The sequence below is a fragment of the Gambusia affinis genome, linkage group LG20 (assembly GCF_019740435.1).
Source record: "Gambusia affinis linkage group LG20, SWU_Gaff_1.0, whole genome shotgun sequence".
In the NCBI taxonomy this organism is placed as follows: Eukaryota; Metazoa; Chordata; class Actinopteri; order Cyprinodontiformes; family Poeciliidae; genus Gambusia; species Gambusia affinis.
Window position 1 is genome coordinate 21,463,368 of NC_057887.1, and position 20,982 is coordinate 21,484,349.

The window sequence follows — 20,982 nt, forward strand, 5'->3', positions numbered from 1 at the left end:
GACACCAAGTAAAAAATATTGATTAAAAAAATGATTTATTAATAATAAACTGTGAATAAAGATACGTTATAACAAAACAACAAAAAAGACCAAAATAAACAAGACTACACAAATCTATATGAATTAAGTCGGTGAAAAATAATAAAAAATAATTCTTAAAAACATTAATATAAGTTATAAACAGATAAATAAAAAACTATCTATCTATCTATCTATCTATCTATCTATCTATCTATCTATCTATCTATCTATCTATCTATCTATCTATCTATCTATCTATCTATCTATCTATCTATCTATCTATCTATCTATCTATCTATCTATCTATCTATCTATCGCTGTGCTATGAAAGAAATGTAATATAATAAAAAAACAAAATATGTAAATCTAAGAAATATACTTAAAATGACCAAACATAGAGGTCAAGTTAATTAAAAAAAACCCAAAACTAATGCAATGTATAAAATAAATTCCATTAGATGTAGTAAAAATATAATAATCACTTTCTAATTTGTGTAATAAAATTGCCCTGTAATTGCATATTATTAACTGCAAATAATTATTTTATGATTACATTTGCCCCGCTATTTTGGCTTGACATATTAATGACAATTGTATTAGACATTATTAACCCAACCAAAAGAAGCCGTGTAACATTTTATGAATCTAAATGTATAGATTGCATAGAAAAGATGAGCATAAAGAACAAAGAGGTGGAAATCTTCCAACTGTTTCACAACAGATGACTTTTCCTGTTTTAAACTTGTTGTAAATCCCTCTGACTCTGTATTTGACCCTTTTTGGCCTCCTCCATAGTTTTGGATTCCATTCATGTTTTCTCCTCCTAACATGGCAACAGTTGTTTACATGCTTCTATTAAAGCTTATTATTTAGAGAACCTGCCTGGCAGAAGATATGTACATAATTGTTCAGGCCAGCAGATGGCACACTGAGCTTTCTAGTAATTATAGTAATGGAGGATCATTGAGCCCTGGCTGGTAGAGATGGTCTAGTAGTTCATCCCTACTTGGGTTATTTTCTGACACTTTAAATGGCTAGACTGCTAGGCAACCTTGTGTCACTTCTAGGTTTAAATATAAACTGAGATACAACCAAGAAAGATATTATTAAACTATCACACAAAGACAAAAGAGCATGAAATACAAACCCATTCAACAAAATAGAATATTATTTGAAACTTCATTTATTCCAGTAACTCAGAAAAGCGTAATATAGAATAATTACACATAAACTGATGTCTACAAGTCTTTATTCCTGTTAATTGTAATGATTTCCACCTGCCACTTTCTAAATAACATCAAACCAATAAAAAATATATTTAATACAAAAATCTGGCCTTAATCAAAAGCATGTGTAACACCTTTAACACTTTGTTATCTTAATCTCATCGGAGCACATTTCTGGTTTATTTAATATGACAGTATGATCCTATTTGTTATACATATTTTAAAGGCGATTCGACTGGCTGTTCAGTATCGTGCTTTGCTGCCCTCTAGTGGAGAGGTTTGATTTTTTTTCCCAGTTGAAAAAAGATTTTTTTTTTTATATTAGGTCTTACAATGTCCAATAGTTTATATCAAATATAATATAAGTTATCTTTAATATACAATCTGTCAAGTGAGCACATTATTAATGCTTGTGCTACGTCTGGAATTTTATATTTTATGCAGACAAAAATTGGCTTGCAAAAAGTAAGCTGATATGTAAAAAAAAGTAATTCTGATATGGAAGTTGTTTTTTTCAGTAGCTTTTTCAATTAAGCTTGAACTTTGCTGTGATAAATGATAAAACTCTGAACATACTGTAAAGCACAAATTAAGAACAGCAGATTAGTTATTCTAATTTGTTTCAAACATTTATGCATATTTTCCTGTAAATTTGCAGTTTTTCTATTTTCATTCTTAAAACTTGGAAAATGCCTGTTTGCTTCTTTCATCCTTTCCTAAAACTAATTCTGTTTCCATTTTCTTTTTTTCTTTTTTTTTGAATGCAAATGAAACTTGTCCCAGTTCAGCCCCTTTAGGCAACAAACTGGTTTAAAACTGACTGACTTCATGCAGAGAGAATTAAGAGAACATTGTGATGCGTAACAGCTGACCCCAAAGGTCACGCATGCACAGTCATTAGAAGAATAACAAAACAAAGGATATAAATCAGGAAATATTACTTAGATAAGATAATGCATTTATCTGAATAAAAGAAAAAAAATTAAAAAGAGAGAAAATCTTTAACAAGGCAAGTACTTTTCCAGTACATCTGACTGTGAATTTCTGCATGAATTTAGTTTCGATTTGCTTTACGGTTAAAAAAGGATAAAAACTTTTAAATAAATTAAAATATAACCCACCCACCCAGTTAACTGTGTTAGCGCCTCTCTCTGTGATCCCACTTGACCGTAGCTGTTGCTGCAGCAAACCTCCGGTTCTGTTCAGTCCAAATGCCGGTTCCTGTTGACGCGGCGCCAGCTCCATGCCAGATTATCAAGGCGGACGCTGACAAGTGGTGAGTTTTAACACAAATTTCTGGAAACAAATACACATTGGATCTGAGTGATAAAGTGAATCTATTCCATCAGAAGCTTTATTGATTCCATCAATCACAGATCATTTGTTTACATTATTTGACAAATCACAATAAAGCTTGAAGTCCAGGAACACCAAGATCTTAAGATGCATAAATAGATGGGAAGCTTAAAATAGACTCCACACATGAGGAACGGCACATACAGTACAGGGTGTCAACTCACGTTACAGAGAGTTGCGTTTATTGGCAACAAACGTAAGCATGTCAGTAAAAAAAAAAAAAAAGGATTAATCTTTTATTAACACAAGGGTTTATAAACAAACAAAAAACAGCTTTTAATTTAAGGATATTTAGTCACTAGGGGAAGAAAAACTGTGTAACACAACCATTATTGTGTTTAAAAAAGCACCAGTGACACTATTAGTCGTTCCTCTAACATTTGACAAGGAGGAAGCAGACAGAGAGACGATTGCTTTCCTTTGCTATCCTATTTTTAAGCTCCCCCTCTAAACATAGAAGAAGCATTCATTTTGAATAATTTTTCTGTTATTTTGGTCATATGTTTTGATTTATTTTCCTGGCAAAAAATTATGACCAATTTTCCATTTACTGATTGAAGCCAAGAGATTGTTATTTAAGATGATCTTATATTTCATCTCCATGGTGAAGCAGTTGGCAGAACTGTTCAGAGATGGATAGTAACTGGATACATTTACTCAGTTACATTTACTTGTGTAACTTAAAAAAACCAAACCTTTAGGAATAGTTTTAAAGCACATTTTTACTTGCTTGAGTAATATTATAATTATAATTCATAATCTTACTTGAGTAAAATTTGGGTTACTCTACTCACTGTGAGTAACTTCTGAATGAAGAACAAACACGATTTGACCAAAAATACACCAGACACACACCTAAAGTTTGTTGAAGTGAGACCTCTTGTTTCTACACCAGCTTTGTTATCTGATGTAATTTTCTGCCTGCTGAGCTTGTTGCTACATTTATAGGTCAAATAAATGTCCGGTAAACACCATATATTGTCATTGGAGATACTTTTTATCCTTTTCTCAGATATATTTACATTACCTTCTATGGGTATTGACATTATATTGAAGAAAATAGTTTCTTCTGCTTGAAATTTATTTTTAAACTTTTACATATATCACTTTTTCATTTTAGTCTTTAAAATACCAGAATTTGCACTGCACATAACTTTATATTTTTATTTGTCTGATGACATCATTGTAAAATATTAAATCACATGTTACTTAGTACTTCAACAGATCAAATACTTTTTTACTCTTTAAATAATTTCATGCTTGTAGACAGGTGATAACATTACCTCATGTTTTAAAATAAATAATTTTGATCTTTTTACTTTTTCAATTTAGTTTAAAAAATGATAGAAAATAATGTAGATTTTGCTGTTTTTAAAATTCGTTCTTTATGCTTTTCCTTTTACTCATCAATGAATTTTATGGAGGGCCTATCATAGTTAAAAACATTTTTCCTTCTGAATAAATGTACTGAAATTAAAGGCTGGATTTTTTGAAATACAGATTTTTTGTATGAAATCATGAAACAACAGCAATAAAACATGAATTTAATGTACAGTTTTTTACACAACAAAATTGTTTGTCACCTTAAGAAGGAGCAGATATTTGATGCATGGATCTTGTTCCTGATGGCAGTTTACAAAGTTCCACAAATCTGAGCTGCAAAAAAGAGAAACTTAGCAAATTACAATAAAAAAAATCCACTGCTGCACTTTTAGAAAACATTTAGCTACATTTCTGCGTGTTTGTAATTTTATGTTGGCTAATTTCTATAAGGTGTGTGTTTATGAGTGCAGACTAAGTGTGTGATGTCTTGTGTTACAGCGTTCTAGAAAAGAAAGTGGTGGCCTGCAAGGATCTGATGGATGCCTTCCACGCCTGCATAAAAACTCTGTGTGACGGATCCTGATAAACGAAGAAACATGGATTTAAAAAGTAAGTTCACATCCCTACAAACTATCACATATTTATGCCTGCCTTCTTCTGGGAAAGCTTAGGTTAAATAAACCTTGCACCAGAAACCTTGTATTAAAAAGCTCTGCTTAGTCTGAATCTTAATAATCTTAAGGAGAGAAAGTGTTTGAAGTCAAAGATTTTTACTTATCATTCTCACAACTAATAAGACATTAAGCAAATACCAAATTTTGCTAATCGATGAAGCTAATGTTTGTTTCTTCCTCTTTTTCTTCCTTCTTCTTATGTTGCGTTTAGGCGGCCACCAGTTAAAGATTTTTCTACCTTCCAGATCCCCCAGTGAGGATAAATCTGGAACAAACTGAGTTACCAGAAAACTCAAGATGAATGTAATTCCAATATGTTCAACACCACAACACTTGTTTAAATTAAAATAATGCAAAAAACATAATGATGATGTCTTTTTCTGGCATGATGTTTGATCCTTAAATAGCAAGATGTAGGAAAATCTATATCTATAATAAATAAATAAGGTTATGTATTTATTATAAATAATTGTATAATAAATTATTATTATAAAACATTATCGCGATAAAGGATAAACAATAAATACCCATCTGTTCTCACAGCAGGTGACTAATTATTTATTCTGGAAGAAATCACATGCACTTAATTTTTTCTCAAAAGTATAACAAGGGGCATTAATTCAAAGACACTCCACACTTTTCAGATCTGTATTTGTAACAGAAACATTTGTGTTTTTCTGTCTCATTCAAATCCTAATGAAATATATTTAAATTTCTGGTTGTGAGCAAAAGAGAAAAAGTTCAAGGGGGTATGAATATTTTTGCGAGGTACAGTTACAACAAATATTCCTGTCGTGTTAAATAAAGTAGTGCAGGCCTACCAAGTTATACTGAAATCTCTGGGCCAGCAGCTCCTCATCGTCCCATCCGCAGCCTTAGGCGATGTTTACACATGTCTTTTCATAATAATAGGGAGGGAGGTGTCCTCTGCGGCCCACAGAGCCCACAGTGTGGCAGGTGCTGAGGTGAATGCAGAGATAAGCGTATTTTGAGGAAGGCGACCGGGAGGGCGGGGAAGAGAAGCCAAGAGGAGAGAGGATGGAGAGAGAGTGAGACCCGGATGCTGATGCGAGCGGGGCGAAGGAAGGGAAGAGGGGAGCGAAAATATCGATTTACGGCAAGAAAACGGAGTATCATCCAAGGGGGGCCTTTCGCTTGCGTGAACTGGGATCCGAAACGAGGAGGAAGATAAGCTGATTTGTGCGGTGTTGTTTCACCTGTATGTGTCACCGCCCATGGAGGACACGCCGAAGGAGAGGAGAGGGGGAAGAAGATGCTGTGATCCGCCACTTGCAGTGATGTAGGGAGGCAGAGACAAGCAGAGGCAGGGGACGGGGGAGGACTACGCTACGCTAATGAAAAATAACAAATATATAATTACATACACATGTAAGAAGATGGTTGTCCGGAGAGGACTGCGCGTTTCACCTCGAGATTCCGAGAGAATGTGGCAGCCGTGCGATAAAAGTGACCGTTTGGCGACGCCGAGAAACTTCAAGCGGGGTCGGTGTTTGTGACAGGCGCGAGACGGCCGTTGGTCGAGGCGTCGAAGCTAAAGCTAGCCTCAGATAGCATGTTGTTGCACCTGTAAAAACAGGCCTGACAGTGGAAAAAATAACTATTATCACGTTTTCGGAGCAAACATTTAAGCGTACGTGTTGGACATTTCGTTCTTACGCTCAAACAGAAAATGACATAAGTAAAGGCTTTAAAGCAGACGGCTTGTTTTACAGCTATAGTTTAATGACATATATATGTAGTTAACGTCATAAATGTAACTAAATTACACCAATAAGCTAATGTACATACGCAAAACATTCTAGTTAGCCTGCAGTACCTTATAATGTTCATTTTAAGGACAATGGTTGGTATTTAACTCAGTAAGCAGCCTTGGTACGAACTGTCATCCCAGTTTCTCTGCATTAAACTATATATTTTTGTTTAACTGTAACGCCATGTTTACCGCGTCTTAGAACAGGAAACTATTGATCTCAGCTTAATTTTATTTCCACATGGTTTGACATGTGTGTTATTTCATGATACATGTTAGTAAACTAGAAATAGCTGTGATATCCCTGAAATTTAAAGTTGAGCATAATTCCTTGCACCAACCTATGTAAAACCTGTACAGTACCAGAGAAATTGCAATAAATCCCAGTGGCGTATTAGTTCTAATTGTGTATTAAGCCTTCAGTGGGAGCAGTATGAGTAAGGAACTGTCTTTGAGTCAGTCTGCTCAATATGTTGGGCCCTATCGACTGGAGAAGACTCTGGGGAAGGGACAGACAGGTGAGAGGACACACACTCATTGTAGAATGAACAATATAAAACTGAAACATATTGAATCAAAATTATATATGTCTCTTTTCTGCATTCAGGACTGGTCAAACTCGGAATCCACTGTATTACAGCTCAGAAGGTAGCGATCAAAATAGTCAACCGCGAGAAGCTGTCTGAGTCAGTTCTGATGAAGGTACGTAGCTGCTCTCAAAAAAATACATGGTGTTAAAACAAAAATAATTGTTGGTATAATTGCTTTTACTCAAAACGGAAAATCAGGTGTTATTTCTAGCACTTTTAAAAAACAATTATGGATTGATTGTTACAGTTATTATAATGCTGACTGCTAATATTCTTGGATAAATTTTCAGGTGGTATTGCTCCATACTGCCTCAAACTGTAATCTATCTTTATTTTGAAAGTTCATATTATGTTGGAGTTTTATATAGCTAAACGTTATACTTGTTTGGATTTCTGCTCTTTTCAGAGTAACACAAGCAAAACAAATTGATTTTAGTTGGTACATTAGTCAGGATATTGACTGACTGTTTGTAGAGAGTAAATTTGTCTTGTTTAACCAAGGTTAAAGTTTAGTAGCCTTGTTTCAGCTAGCTGATTGACAATGTGCAAACTTAAAAAAACCCCATCTAATTTACGGTGAAATACCGACAGCTGGGGTTGCCAGAATTTTACTGTATAAATACGGTACAATTTTGATTTTAATTTTAATTTTACTGTAAAGAAAAAAATTCTGGCAACAACATCTGCCGGTATTTTACTGTAGATTAGAGACTTTTTCCTTTTTCAGTGCAGCAATAGGTGGGGAAAGGGGAAACTGCCAATGTTGCTTGCTGTATCAAACTACAAACTTTGGCATTTCTCCTTTATTTATTGTCTACTTACTTTAATTTTGATGCTTCAGAATGATCACTGCTGTCTGGCTCTGTAGCAATTTTGTCTGTATCTTCTGTTTAACCAGGTTGAAAGGGAGATTGCCATTCTGAAACTGATCGAGCATCCGCATGTGTTGAAGCTGCATGACGTTTATGAGAACAACAAATATCTGTGAGTTCCTGCTGCAATTTGGGACAATTCTAGCTCAATAATGAGTAATAATAATAATGAAAACTTGCGAATTAGATGGAGACCAGTATAACTTCAAGAAGGGTGAGAAATTTTTATTTTTCAAACATTTATCTGCCGTATTTTAGTGCCACTAAAAACGACCCTGTCTAAAAATGATGTGGTCCTTAATGAGATTTTATAAGCTAAGATTATAAACATAAATCTACAAATATTTTCTCCCTCAAAGTGCCGACATGGATTGGGCATCTTGTTCCAGTAATTATTGATATTTTGAGATCAGTTTGGGCTCCTGTGGTTCCAAAACTTTCCAGCTTCTGACCCCACCAAGTAAAAATGTAAAAGGGTCGTGACCCCAAATCTTGCTTGAGCATACAAGTGTTTTTATTGAGTCAGTTAAAAATGGCAACATAATCTGCACCAACAGCCAATGTGTTGCTTTTATTTATCCTAGTCCTGTGTGTTATGTTTTACACTGTTTATTAAATACATATACTTTTTCATTTCTCCTTTTGGTATTTAGGTTACTTTTGCAAGATATTTTTAAGACTCTCATGCTGCCCAACATTTATATTAACTGCAGAAGCATATTCTAAATAAGTAAACACTTTGAGATATAGCTGACAAATACAGAGATACATAGAAATAACAACAAACAAAGCTAGCATCAGAATGTCACTAGGCGTATATTTTTACTCTATTTATTTCAGTGGGTGTGAAAACAAAACTCCTACCTAAACTGGTTTTGTTTACTGTAGCACCAAAGAGATAAAATATTATTTTAATGCAGGTAAATATAAACCTGGAGTAGTCAGTCGTCTTGGAACTGGACATCATAAACATATCCATATAAACATCCCTGAGACAGAGGGATTTTCGAACTAACTCTGTCTGCCGAAGGATGCGGTCTCACTGTAGTGTTCTGCTTACTGACAGATACCTGGTGTTGGAGCATGTGTCAGGAGGAGAGCTCTTTGACTACCTGGTGAAAAAAGGACGTCTAACTCCGAAAGAAGCCAGGAAGTTCTTCAGGCAGATTATCTCTGCGTTGGATTTCTGCCACAGTCACTCCATCTGGTTGGTTTTTCGCTTTTGGAGCTCTGGGTCTGAGATCTCTTTTGACCGGGTCAGAAATAGATTTCCTCTTCCGTCTGTAATCTGGGTGTGTGTGTGTGTGTGTGTGCGTGTTGTGTTTTTGCAGCCACAGGGACTTGAAGCCAGAGAACTTGCTGCTGGATGAGAAGAACAACATTCGTATTGCTGACTTCGGAATGGCCTCCCTGCAGGTGGGGGACAGCCTGTTGGAGACCAGCTGTGGGTCAGTACCAGCCCTGTGTGTTAATACAGAACCAGGCTAATTTATGAGCAAAGATGTGAGCAAAGCATTAAACTAAAGACACACTGATCTAATATTAATATCTGCATTGGTCCCGATGTTGAGAAAAATTCTGTATTGGATATTGTTGACAATGTGTCCTATCTATACATTCTAATTCTATGTTTTGTGCTCTGAGCAATGTCCTCCTTCATCATATATTTTACATTATATCTACACTTTCTGAACCACTCAGGAGAAAGTTTCTTATAGTGTATTTTTATCTATGACCAAGGTAGTAAACTTATTGTTTTTGTCACTTTCCGTTTCTTTATTATTTGTTTTACATTTACTGTTTTACTTCTAATTGCACTGACTGACCAAATTAAAATAGTTTTTATATATTTGACCGACCTTGTGAAGCTATTGGTGTATTTAAGTGCAAATAAATACAAAATAAATTTGTAATTCGGTGCGCTTTACATCTGTGTTAAAAAAAGAAGCGGTTTAGGTGAATTAATTTTGGATTTGGTGAACTATTTCTTTGATAATTACGAATTAAAGTTTGGATCATTAAACTATCTAAAATCCAAATAATTTTAATTTTACTGTCAAGGCTCTTCAGATCACCAGATATAAAGTTTTTAAAATCTGATATTTTGAGAATGCCGTGGTGTTATGTGCTCCTTTGTGTAAAAGTATGCTGTTACTATTATAGATGCAAATATTTGAAAGTTTTCACGCATCTCTACTGGGGTTCCCAATACGTGAGCTTTGCAGAAGCAGAACTTACCATTAGCCACAGAAGCTAAAACCAGCACATCTTAGCTTTTACTCTTTTGGAGAGTCCATGTTGTTAATTCCCTTTTTATGCAGTTATCACTACTCCTGTCTTCACCTCAGTATTTATAGAAATATCAACACCTCCTATAACTTGTTTTTCTTTGGTTTCAGATCACCACATTATGCCTGTCCTGAAGTTATACGGGTGAGTGCATTTACCTGTGATGAAAATGAGCAAATGATGCGATTAAATTATTGATCCAGAAGCAAACGCGTTGAGCCACATGAGCTGAACACCAAGCGATGGCACTAATGATTTTAAAACCATTGAAGGTAAACTTGAAATCTCTCAAACTGACGATAAACCTGGGACCTGTGTTGCTTTATGGGGCCCATCTCTTGTCAAAGTGAGTTTTCACACTGCGCTCAGCACTTAAAAGATTATCCTGCTCCATGAAATAAATGTTGTTTTCACAGTGTCGATGGAGACAGAATAAGGACAGGGATTAAAATGGATTGCAGAGTTTCCTTTGACGGAAATGTAGCCATGTTGAAGCTTGTATAACTTATAATTCAGGTAAAATAAGTGAATTCTATTTGAATCAACTTCAGATTTATAATATTCTGTCTTACAGGGAGAGAAGTATGATGGGAGGAGAGCAGATGTGTGGAGCTGTGGGGTCATCCTGTTTGCCCTCCTGGTGGTCAGTTTTAACCTCTAGTGTTCACAGTTCAGTTTCATTTTAGTTTGAAATATTTTTTACTCTGTCATTTCCTGTTCTCCCTCTTACCTTCAGGGTGCTTTGCCGTTTGACCACGACAACCTTCGCCAGCTCCTGGAAAAGGTGAAGAGCGGCGTCTTCCACATGCCGCACTTCATCCCCCCAGACTGCCAGTCGCTGCTCAAAGGCATGATAGAGGTTAATCCTGAGAAGAGGCTCACGGTACACTACCCACTTCCACTAGTCAAAACTTTAGAAATTTTCTTTTAAAATTTAATTTATTGCAAAACAAGCATGTGATAGTGATACAATTGATTTAATTAATTGCATTAAACAATCTAATCCCCAAAGTTATTACAAATAATAGAAAAACAAAAAAAGAAAACGTCACCACTAAGCATCATTTTCTGAATTAATTTTCTTCATAATTCATTTTCTGAGTTTACTGAGAAACTCCGTAAATAGTAGCCATATTTCTTCAAAATTGACTCCCTTCTATCAATATAAGTGAGTCATTCTGATACAATCCATGATGCCACATATGATTTGATTGTGCATATTTTAGGATTTTAATGTGATAAAACAAGACATAGCACTGCATAATGGTGACGTGGAAGAAAAAGTGTTTCTATTGCATTCTGTTCAGTCCCACTGACTTTGAGAATAAAGTCAGTGGAAGTTAGTAATGGGATTTAATTCAATCTGAGAGTAAATGCTGCTGTTTTATTAAAGCTTCAGAACATTAATCAATAAACAGCATCATAAAGATTGGGATCCACCAATAAAAAGGCTCAGATTTCCTTCATTTTGAGGGATCATTGATGAGAAACTGATCTTATCCATTTCTACGACAGTGTTAAAATCAGCCACTGTCTCATTTTGTTGTGAACCGGGCCGGATTTAGAAGAATTTGAGTCCCTGGGCTGGAAATTTTCTGTTCTCTTCCATTCCAGCAAGGAGTAAAGTTGTAAACTTGGATTTGGCATTCATTATTCTGAGATAATAAAATTTATTCAAAGCAAAAAAAAAAAAGAAAGAAAGAAAAAATCAGCCCAGCTCTGCAGCCATCTGGCTGTGAACAGACTGGAGAAACTAATGGTCCCATCTGCCCTGTTCCTCTTACAGCTAGAGGCCATCCAGAAACACTCCTGGTATCAGTGAGTAAAAATTCTTTCTCTCTGCTGTCAGAAGACGTTGCACCATATTTTTAAGTTAATCCCGGTTGTTTGTGATTTGTCGTAATGAGCAGAGGCGGTCGTAATGAGCCGTGTCCTGAGCAGCCTCCTCCCAGGCGGGTGTGTGTGCAGAGAATCCTGTCGCTGACCGAGTTGGACCCGGACGTGTTGGAAAGCATGCACTCTCTAGGATGTTTCCGCGACCGAGTCAAGCTTACCCGTGATTTGCAATGCGAAGAGTAAGACCGCTGAAAACTTTAGTGTTCGTTCACCTGTCCTGTCATCTTAATGGATTAGGTGGATCTTAAAGGGGCAGTGTTATTCGAAGTCGACTTTTTTGAGCTTTACATCATGTGATAATGTTATCAAAAACATACCTGGAGAGTTGTTTTGATTCTTTCATGCATGTTTGAGAAATCCTTTAATCTCCGTGGCAACCATTCTGCTGTGCAAAACGTCTGGGTAGGTCTAGCTCTGCCTTCAAGGAGCTGCAGTTTCCAAACTCCCATGCTTCCATGCTACAGAGCACATATAGCCCCATGTCCCCCACACTGTGCTCCTTCAGACTAGCCAACAGCAATTAGCAAACACCTTGCAGACTGCACATCTGCAGTCATTGTAGGAGCTACTTCTGAATGCAGTGCTGGTAAAATGTTGTTGAAGGGTTAATAGAGGAGCCAGGTTGTGATGACTTCCAGAAGGCAGAGTTTCAGAAAGAGAGTTTTTAAAGAGACAGAGACCCAATTTCAAGAGTTTAAATCACCTAGTGACATTTAATTTAAATCATATTTGATATAAATAATATTTTTATACAACTGAAGGTAAAATAGTAACTTGATTGTTCTATGAAATGGCACTATGTGCCTGGAAAAGACATAATACTGCCTCTTTAAGGGATAAATAAAGGATTTTAATTGGGTTTAGAAATATATATCTTGAAAACATTACATTTAAACATAAGTATGTAGCTTTAAATTTTGGTAGAAAGGTAAAAATTATTCCTCCATTAACACTATCTTGTGTGAAAAATGTATATGAGACATTGTTTTTATATTTAGAGAAAACCAGGAGAAGATGATCTATTACCTACTGCTGGACAGGAAGGAACGCTACCCAAGCTATGAGGACGAGGACCTGCCTCCACGCAATGACGTTGGTGAGTCAGTAGGTGGCAGTAGCGAACCGTTCAAGAGGGGAAGCTGCTTCTATTAGCTTCTTGTGTCCATATTTTGGAGGGCTGAACCAGTTGATCAGATTAATCACAATAAATCGATTCTGAAAAAGCTAATTTAGTAATTAAATAATAATTAACTGGAGTATGTAGACTCTAAAACATGCCATTTGTTCTTTTAACAAATGGCCAAAACTGTATCAAAAATCTATTAATTTTTTTAAGCTGAAAAATATTATTTTTCTGTAAATATGTTCTATCGAGAATCCCTATTCAGTCATTTTAGCTTCACCGAGTTCAAATTCTGTTAATAAAATCTTCTATTAAGCACCTTTTTATCCAGTTTTTAATTGGTTTATCCAAAAAAAAAGTACATATCAGTGTCAATGTTGCTGCACTGGTTGGAGTTCTACTCCAGTTTAAAGCTGACAGAGCACATTGCCCCGTTATGTTGACGTTTTTCAGCAGACCCTCCCCGGAAGCGTGTCGACTCTCCCATGCTGACGCGTCATGGCCGCTGTCGCCCTGAGAGGAAAAGCCTAGAAGTCCTTAGTGTTACGGAGCAGGGGTCTCCCACTCCACCTCGCAGGGCCCTCGACACAGCTGCACACAGTCAGAGGTAAGTGTGTGTACATTAAATACAAAATTCTCTCTTTATAGACATTAAAAGTTCATTTTATTGTTTTTTTGTCACTTTTATGCTGGTTATTTTCAACAGGTCTCGCTCAGTCAGTGGAGCTTCTAGTGGTCTCTCCTCAAGCCCCCTCAGCAGTCCCAGGGTAAGGACTTCACAGACTTTTAATGCACTTTATCATAGAATGTAATAATCTTCATATGTTAATATTGTGTCTAATGCCTCTTTTAGAAATGATGATGGTTGCCTGTAGCAATCAATAATTGATATTTTCTGCAGATTTTTACAGCGAACTCCCTCACTAATCACTCTGCAAAATATCAACATCAATATGCGGTCAATATTTTCACAGCTCTGAAGATGAAACTGTTAAATATGAATCAACTTTCCACAATCTTTTCTGTACTGTCCATATATCAGTGTCTCCAGTCATTTATGCACATTATCACACCACTTCCAGCTCCTCAAATTAAAATCTTTCTCAACAGGAAGTTTGCATTTTCTCCCTTTATGTCATCTCTCTGCCTCCCTGTGCATGTACGAGAACAACTAGTTTATTATTTACTGAAATAAAGTAGTTTCAATTTGAAGCTTACAGTAACAACCTCACTGCCACTGTCTTCTCTCTGCCACAACACTAAATCCTCTCATATCAATAGTTTTTAGAAAAAGAATAAAATAATCAAACTCAGGGTTTCCCCGGTGGTAGGGGTGCTAGGGCAGTCATCCAGTGGCCCACCTTGTTTTTGAGTTTTAAAAAAATGTTTAAAGTTGACAGACAGGAAATTTGAAAATATCTCTAGGTAGTTATGTATTATTGGAAGATATTAACAGTACCTAAACATCATCTTAAAAAAGGCAAATATAAAAAATGCAATTAAAGTAAATACTTGTTTTGCAGTTCAGTTGTTTAATCCTAATTAAATTATCCAACTTGTTTTGATTAGAGGTGCACTGATTAATCGGTGTCGATTTTCTTAATTTTGGGAGGTCGGTGATCAGCCGATTTTTACATGTGAAGCTGATCTTATCCATTGATCTTATCCATTGATCTTATCCATTGATCTTATCCATTGATCTTATCCATTGATCTTATCCATTGATCTTATCCATTGATCTTATCCACCTCTGCAAAGGTCTAAAAATCAACCACTGTCCTCTTCTGCTCTCCCGTTAGAGAGGTTTGACTGACAGACCAGCCCACAAAGTCATGTTTGTACATTTACATTTAACAATAGCTTCCCCACTGTTGCAAATTCAGCAACTTTCTTGCTATATTGAGCAGCATTTCAGAGAAAGAAAATTGGTATTGGCCAAAATCAGAATCAGCAGGAAAGGCGTTTTAAAAGTTTGGTAATCAGGGATCGACCAGAAAAGTGCAATCCTAGTTTTGATCCTTAATCTGTGACTTATCACTTTATTCACTGGAGTTGTTAGCATGTAGACCGGTAAAGACAGGAAGTGGTTACAGAGTTTCTGTGAATAAAAAAAACACACCTGACCTCAGCCACCCTATGTGTTCACATTCTGACCTCACCATGTTGCCATTGTGCTTCCAATCGTTTCACCAAAGAGACTCTTTAACCTGCCTTTGACGTCAATGTTACTGGTCAGTGACGTGCGGTCAGGGGAGGCAGGTGAGGCAGTGCCTCACCAGCCATCATGGAAAGAAAGAAAATATATAATCATAAAGTAATTTAAATTGTTATATTCATCCGGTGGTTTGTACTAAAAAATATTTATTTTTCATGTAGCTTCACCAATTTCGATTTTTATTTGTTCAAAATCGCTGAATTTTCTTATTTTCCCATTCACACTCCTCCCCCTCACCCACAGTCCTACCAGAGCCCCGTCTTCACTTTCAGCCAGTCAGACGTCACCTGCGCCACTGCTTCCCCCCTCACAAAGGAGTCCAAACAGGGAAACGCCACCACTCCTCGTTCAGCACGGTCTCATGAAATGGTTTAAACAAATTTAATATGTGAACTTATTTCCAATAATTTAGCTTATGTATATAATGTACAGTGCTTTTATCACCAACTGTGTTTGTCCTAAGTCGTGACTAAGCGCACTCTGTGCCACAGGTTACCCCCCAGGGCTCTCCGCTGCCCACACCGTTGGGCACCCCTGTTCACCACCCCCACCACCCCTCAACTGCCCCCTCCTCTTCCCCTCATCCTCATCGATTCGGGCAGAGTGGAGGCGGAGATTATAATAGAGATAGTGATTTTTTCCTCTCCCTCCAGCCCAGGAGGGGGCGGCGGCATGGCGGCCAGCAGCCCCGCTCACTGGAGGACTCGCCTCAATTCTTTCAAGAACAACTTGCTGGGATCGCCGCGATTCCATCGCCGCAAATTACAAGGTGAGTTTCTACGTTATGTTGCAATAAACCAGTATTTATAAACCTTCACTGTCAGATTACAACCATAAACTTCATCAAAATTTTAAGTTGGGATGCACTGATCCACTTTTTTCATTTCTGAGACTGACCTAGATATCTAAGGTTTAGTATTGTCTGATATGATCCAATACATAATGACAGCACTGAATTGACTCAAGATCTTTATTTTTTAAAACACATACGTGAATTACAAATTTATCTGATAACTCTGCACCAGTGCAGCACATTTAAATACACCAATAGCTTCACAGACTTGGTCAAACATGTAAAAACAACGTTAAGTTTTCAGCCAGTGGAATTAGAAGTAGAACAGCTAATGTAAAATAAAGACAGAAATGGAACCTGACATCGGCTAGAATTTTTTTCCAACATTGGGACCAATACATTTAACAATGGATCGGTGCATCTCTTGTTTTAAGTAATAGGTAAACATAAGCGGAGCATAACGGTGAAGTCACACTAAACTACCCAGGGTTTCAACATTTTTTGTTGCTACTTTGTATTGATCTAAACCCATAAAGTACGCTGAGGTTTGTGTTTGTAATGAGACCAAAATGTTGATGTTTTGTTTTTAAATGAGGTGAATCTAGGATACAACCTCCATTACTTCCAGCTGTTTATGAAATTATCTTTAATTTAGATCTTTCTCTCCCAGTTCCGACGTCAGAGGACATGTCCAGCCTAACGCCAGAATCCAGCCCAGAGTAAGACTCCTGCCTGCTCTTTTATTCACCCACTATAACTCTCCTGCCTTTCTACGTTCCCGCTCACTGCCTGCAATTTTTAATTTGTCATCAAGGCTGGCCAAGAAGTCCTGGTTTGGGAATTTCATCGGTTTGGAGAAAGAGGAGCAGATCTTCGTGGTGATCAGGGACAAACCGTTGAGTTCTGTTAAAGCCGACATTGTCCACGCTTTCCTGTCAGTGAGTATCTGATGCATTCTGTCCTACTCGCTGCTCTGGTCAACTTTTATTTGTACATGAGCATGGCTCTCTGGGAGAGAAAGGCATTCACATGCACTCTCATGCTGTGCACCTCATTGCTTCTCATTATTTCACTCTTCTCTGTTTAATTTCTGTTTGAGCTCGCTCATTTGTGGCACGTACATGGGGCACGTTGCTTTCACCAATGGCTCACTCTCTGTCTCTCCTGTCCTCACCCTCACCCTTTGTGTCCCCTATGCTCACGTCGGACCCCTTGTACCTCTCCCGCCTCGTAAGTCTGTCGGTCTCTCTGCTTCTTCTCTGTCTCCCCACCACGCAGATCCCGTCGCTCAGCCACAGCGTCATCTCCCAGACCAGCTTCCGGGCAGAATACAAATCCTCCGGCGGTCCCTCCGTCTTCCAGAAGCCCGTCAAGTTCCAAGTGGACATTGCCTTCTCCGAGGGCGAGAGGGAACGGGACAGGGAGCGGAGCGAGAGGGAGGGGAGGAGGGAAACAGGAATCTACAGCGTGACGTTCTCCCTCATATCAGGCAAATGACATTTACGTACTTTTAAACGGGAAGGCTTTATGTCACATCCACATGATTTGTATAAGTGACGCGACCACTGCACTGAACCCCATTGAGAGCCTCATGGTTATTCCACCTGAGTTAGTAGTATCGTTGTTTCTTAATGAATATAAACTTATTTTCTTTGCATTGTTTGAGGTCTGAAAGCACTGCATCTTTTTTTTATATTGACCATTTCTCATTTTCTGAAAATACTGTAAATACAAATTTTTTGCTAGGAATTTCGGAGACATGTTGTCAGTAGTTCACAGAATGAAAGAACAATGTTCATTTTACTCAAACATGTACCTAGACAGAGTAAAATCAGAGTAACTGATAATTTTGCAGTGGTCTCTTAATTTTCAAATCAGCTAATGTTGAAGACAGAAATGGAATGCCCATCATTTGATTTTATTTCTTTCAGTTAAAAATGCAAAATAATTTTATTGTGAATTCTTTTCTTTTAACCTGTTCAGCAACAAATTAACATATAATATTTTTAAATGAAATATCTGAAAATGTTTCTCAGAGTTGTCCAGTTTCCTAACTTGTTGGTCAAGATATCATTGTTAGTTTATTCCCAGCAACAAAAATGAGAACTCTCTTTGAAAACCCTGAACTGGATTTAGTCCATTTTACTTATTAGGTGTAACTAGGTTGTGGCTGGAGATTTCAGTCAGTCAAGTTTATTTGTATTGAACATTTCAACAACAAGGTTTTGGATCCACAGGGGCCGAGGACATGTCCAGACAGCCAGAATCCAGCCCAGAGTCAAGCCCAGCTTCTCAGCTCTCATGATCAGCCACTGGTAACCCTGTTGCCTTTAAGACCGCCTATCCGCCAGTTTTAACTTCTGCAGTAATTCATTTATTTTAAATTGATCTCAAGAAGTCCTTACAAATTTTGGCCTTTCAACCTTGGAAAATTTGAAATTAATCTCAAAAATTTTCTAGAAAATCATGGAAAGTTCTGAGGTAAAAGTTTAAATTTTTCCAGTTTCAAAGTGAATAAAATGTGTGACTATTTGAGCTAAAAATGTGCATGTTTTTTCAATAAAATTTCTGGAAATTTCAAACTCAAATAGTTGAACATTTTCAACTTTTGCTCTGACATTATTTCCACAGTCTTTCTAGAAATCTTCTGAGATTAATATAATTGGATTGGTAAGAATGCACCATATAAACCCTGGGAGTGACTTTCCTGTTCTGCTCTGTTGATCCCTTCCCAGATGAGACGTCGGACCCCTTGTACCCCCACCGCCAAAAGTCTGAGGCGCTTCTGAGGGTCTGTCTCCCACCAGCAGATCCGTCAGGCCAGCCACAGCGTCATCTCCCAGACCAGCTTCCGGGCAGAATACAAATCCTCCGGCGGTCCCTCCGTCTTCCAGAAGCCCGTCAAGTTCCAAGTGGACATTGCCTTCTCCGACCCCATTGAGAGCCTCATGGTTATTCCACCTGAGTTAGTAGTATCGTTGTTTCTTAATGAATATAAACTTATTTTCTTTGCATTGTTTGAGGTCTGAAAGCACTGCATCTTTTTTTTATATTGACCATTTCTCATTTTCTGAAAATACTGTAAATACAAATTTTTTGCTAGGAATTTCGGAGACATGTTGTCAGTAGTTCACAGAATGAAAGAACAATGTTCATTTTACTCAAACATGTACCTAGACAGAGTAAAATCAGAGTAACTGATAATTTTGCAGTGGTCTCTTAATTTTCAAATCACCAAGTTGAAGGCATACAATGCCCACATTTGATTTTTATTTCTTTCAGTTAAAAATGCAAAATAATTTTATTGTGAATTCTTTTCTTTTAACCTGTTCAGCAACAAATTAACATATAATATTTTTAAATGAAATATCTGAAAATGTTTCTCAGAGTTGTCCAGTTTCCTAACTTGTTGGTCAAGATATCATTGTTAGTTTATTCCCAGCAACAAAAATGAGAACTCTCTTTGAAAACCCTGAACTGGATTTAGTCCATTTTACTTATTAGGTGTAACTAGGTTGTTTTTTTTGAGTAAAAAGTGGCTGGAGATTTCAGTCAGTCAAGTTTATTTGTATTGAACATTTCAACAACAAGGTTTTGGATCCACAGGGCCGAGTCGCAGATTCAGACGGGTGGTGGAAACGATTCAAGCCCAGCTTCTCAGCTCTCATGATCAGCCACTGGTGCAAGCCCTATGTGGTAAGACCGCCTATCCGCCAGTTTTAACTTCAACGAAGCAGTAATTCATTTATTTTAAATTGGTCTCAAAGTTTGACCCTTTTCTTACAAATTTTGACCTTTCAACCTTGGAAAATTTGAAATTAATCTCAAAAATTTTCTAGAAAATCATGGAAAGTTCTGAGGTCGAAAAGTTTAAATTTTTCCAGTTTCAAACGAATAAAATGTGTGACTATTTGAGCTAAAAAATGTGCATGTTTTTTCAATAAAATTTCTGGAAATTTCCAAACTCAAATAGTTGAACATTTTCAACTTTCGAAGCTCTGACAATTTCCACAGTCTTTCTAGAAATCTTCTGAGATTAATATAATTGGATTGGTAAGAATGCACCATATAAACCCTGGGAGTGACTTTCCTGTTCTGCTCTGTTGATCCCTTCCCAGATGAGAAGAGCAGTCGTCCCCACGGGACCCCCACCCGCCAAAACTCGAGGCGCTCTGAGGGTGGGGGCGACAGGTGCGAGTGGGGCGACCGAGCAGACGGCGGAGGCATCGGAGGCAGCGGAGGAGTTCTACAGCGCAGAGGCTCGGCCAAGGAGAGAACCCGCCTCCTGTCCTCTAACGGAACCCAGTCCCAACCGTAGGATAGAGCGAGAACACGCTGCAGGATGCTTGAGCTGCACCAGAAACCAGACAGTAATAACTCCACCTTCAAGTTTCCCTGCGAGCTACGAGCCACCCCGATTCTTCCTTGACTTCGTCACTGAAAGTGCTTAACCGTTACAAGGATTGAGCCTTTTTCCCCCTCCCATCTTGCATTGTTTTGCCAACATAATCTTGATGTTCCGGATCACCATTAGTCCTACTTTTAAAAGAGGAAGAAGTTTTAAGGAGCCACCCTTTAATTTAAAAGAAAAAAAAAAGGAGTGTGAGAATGAGCAGTTTGGTATCCATAATTTAAATATAAAAAATGTTTTGAAGCTATTATAACTATTGCCTGTGACAAAAGAACAATTATGATTGAATTGATGGTCAAAATAAAGGTCAGACCATTGGTTCACATCCAAAATTTACTCCTTAAATTAATGGTGGCGCTTGTGTCCCTGCCAAGCAACACGCAGATAATAGTCCCTCTGGAGAGAAATGTAAATGTATTGCA

The 20,982-nt window shown here is 37.4% G+C and overlaps 1 long non-coding RNA gene and 1 pseudogene across 1 annotated transcript; both read left to right on the forward strand.

The window, feature by feature from the left end:
* Positions 1 to 2,352: 2,352 nt before the first annotated feature.
* LOC122823593 lies at positions 2,353 to 4,928 on the forward strand. The gene is made up of 3 exons (XR_006369359.1): positions 2,353 to 2,523; positions 4,425 to 4,535; positions 4,812 to 4,928. It is a non-coding gene; the product is annotated as an uncharacterized LOC122823593 (long non-coding RNA).
* A 724-nt stretch (positions 4,929 to 5,652) lies between these two features.
* Positions 5,653 to 20,752, forward strand: LOC122823592 (annotated as a pseudogene).
* Positions 20,753 to 20,982: the final 230 nt, after the last annotated feature.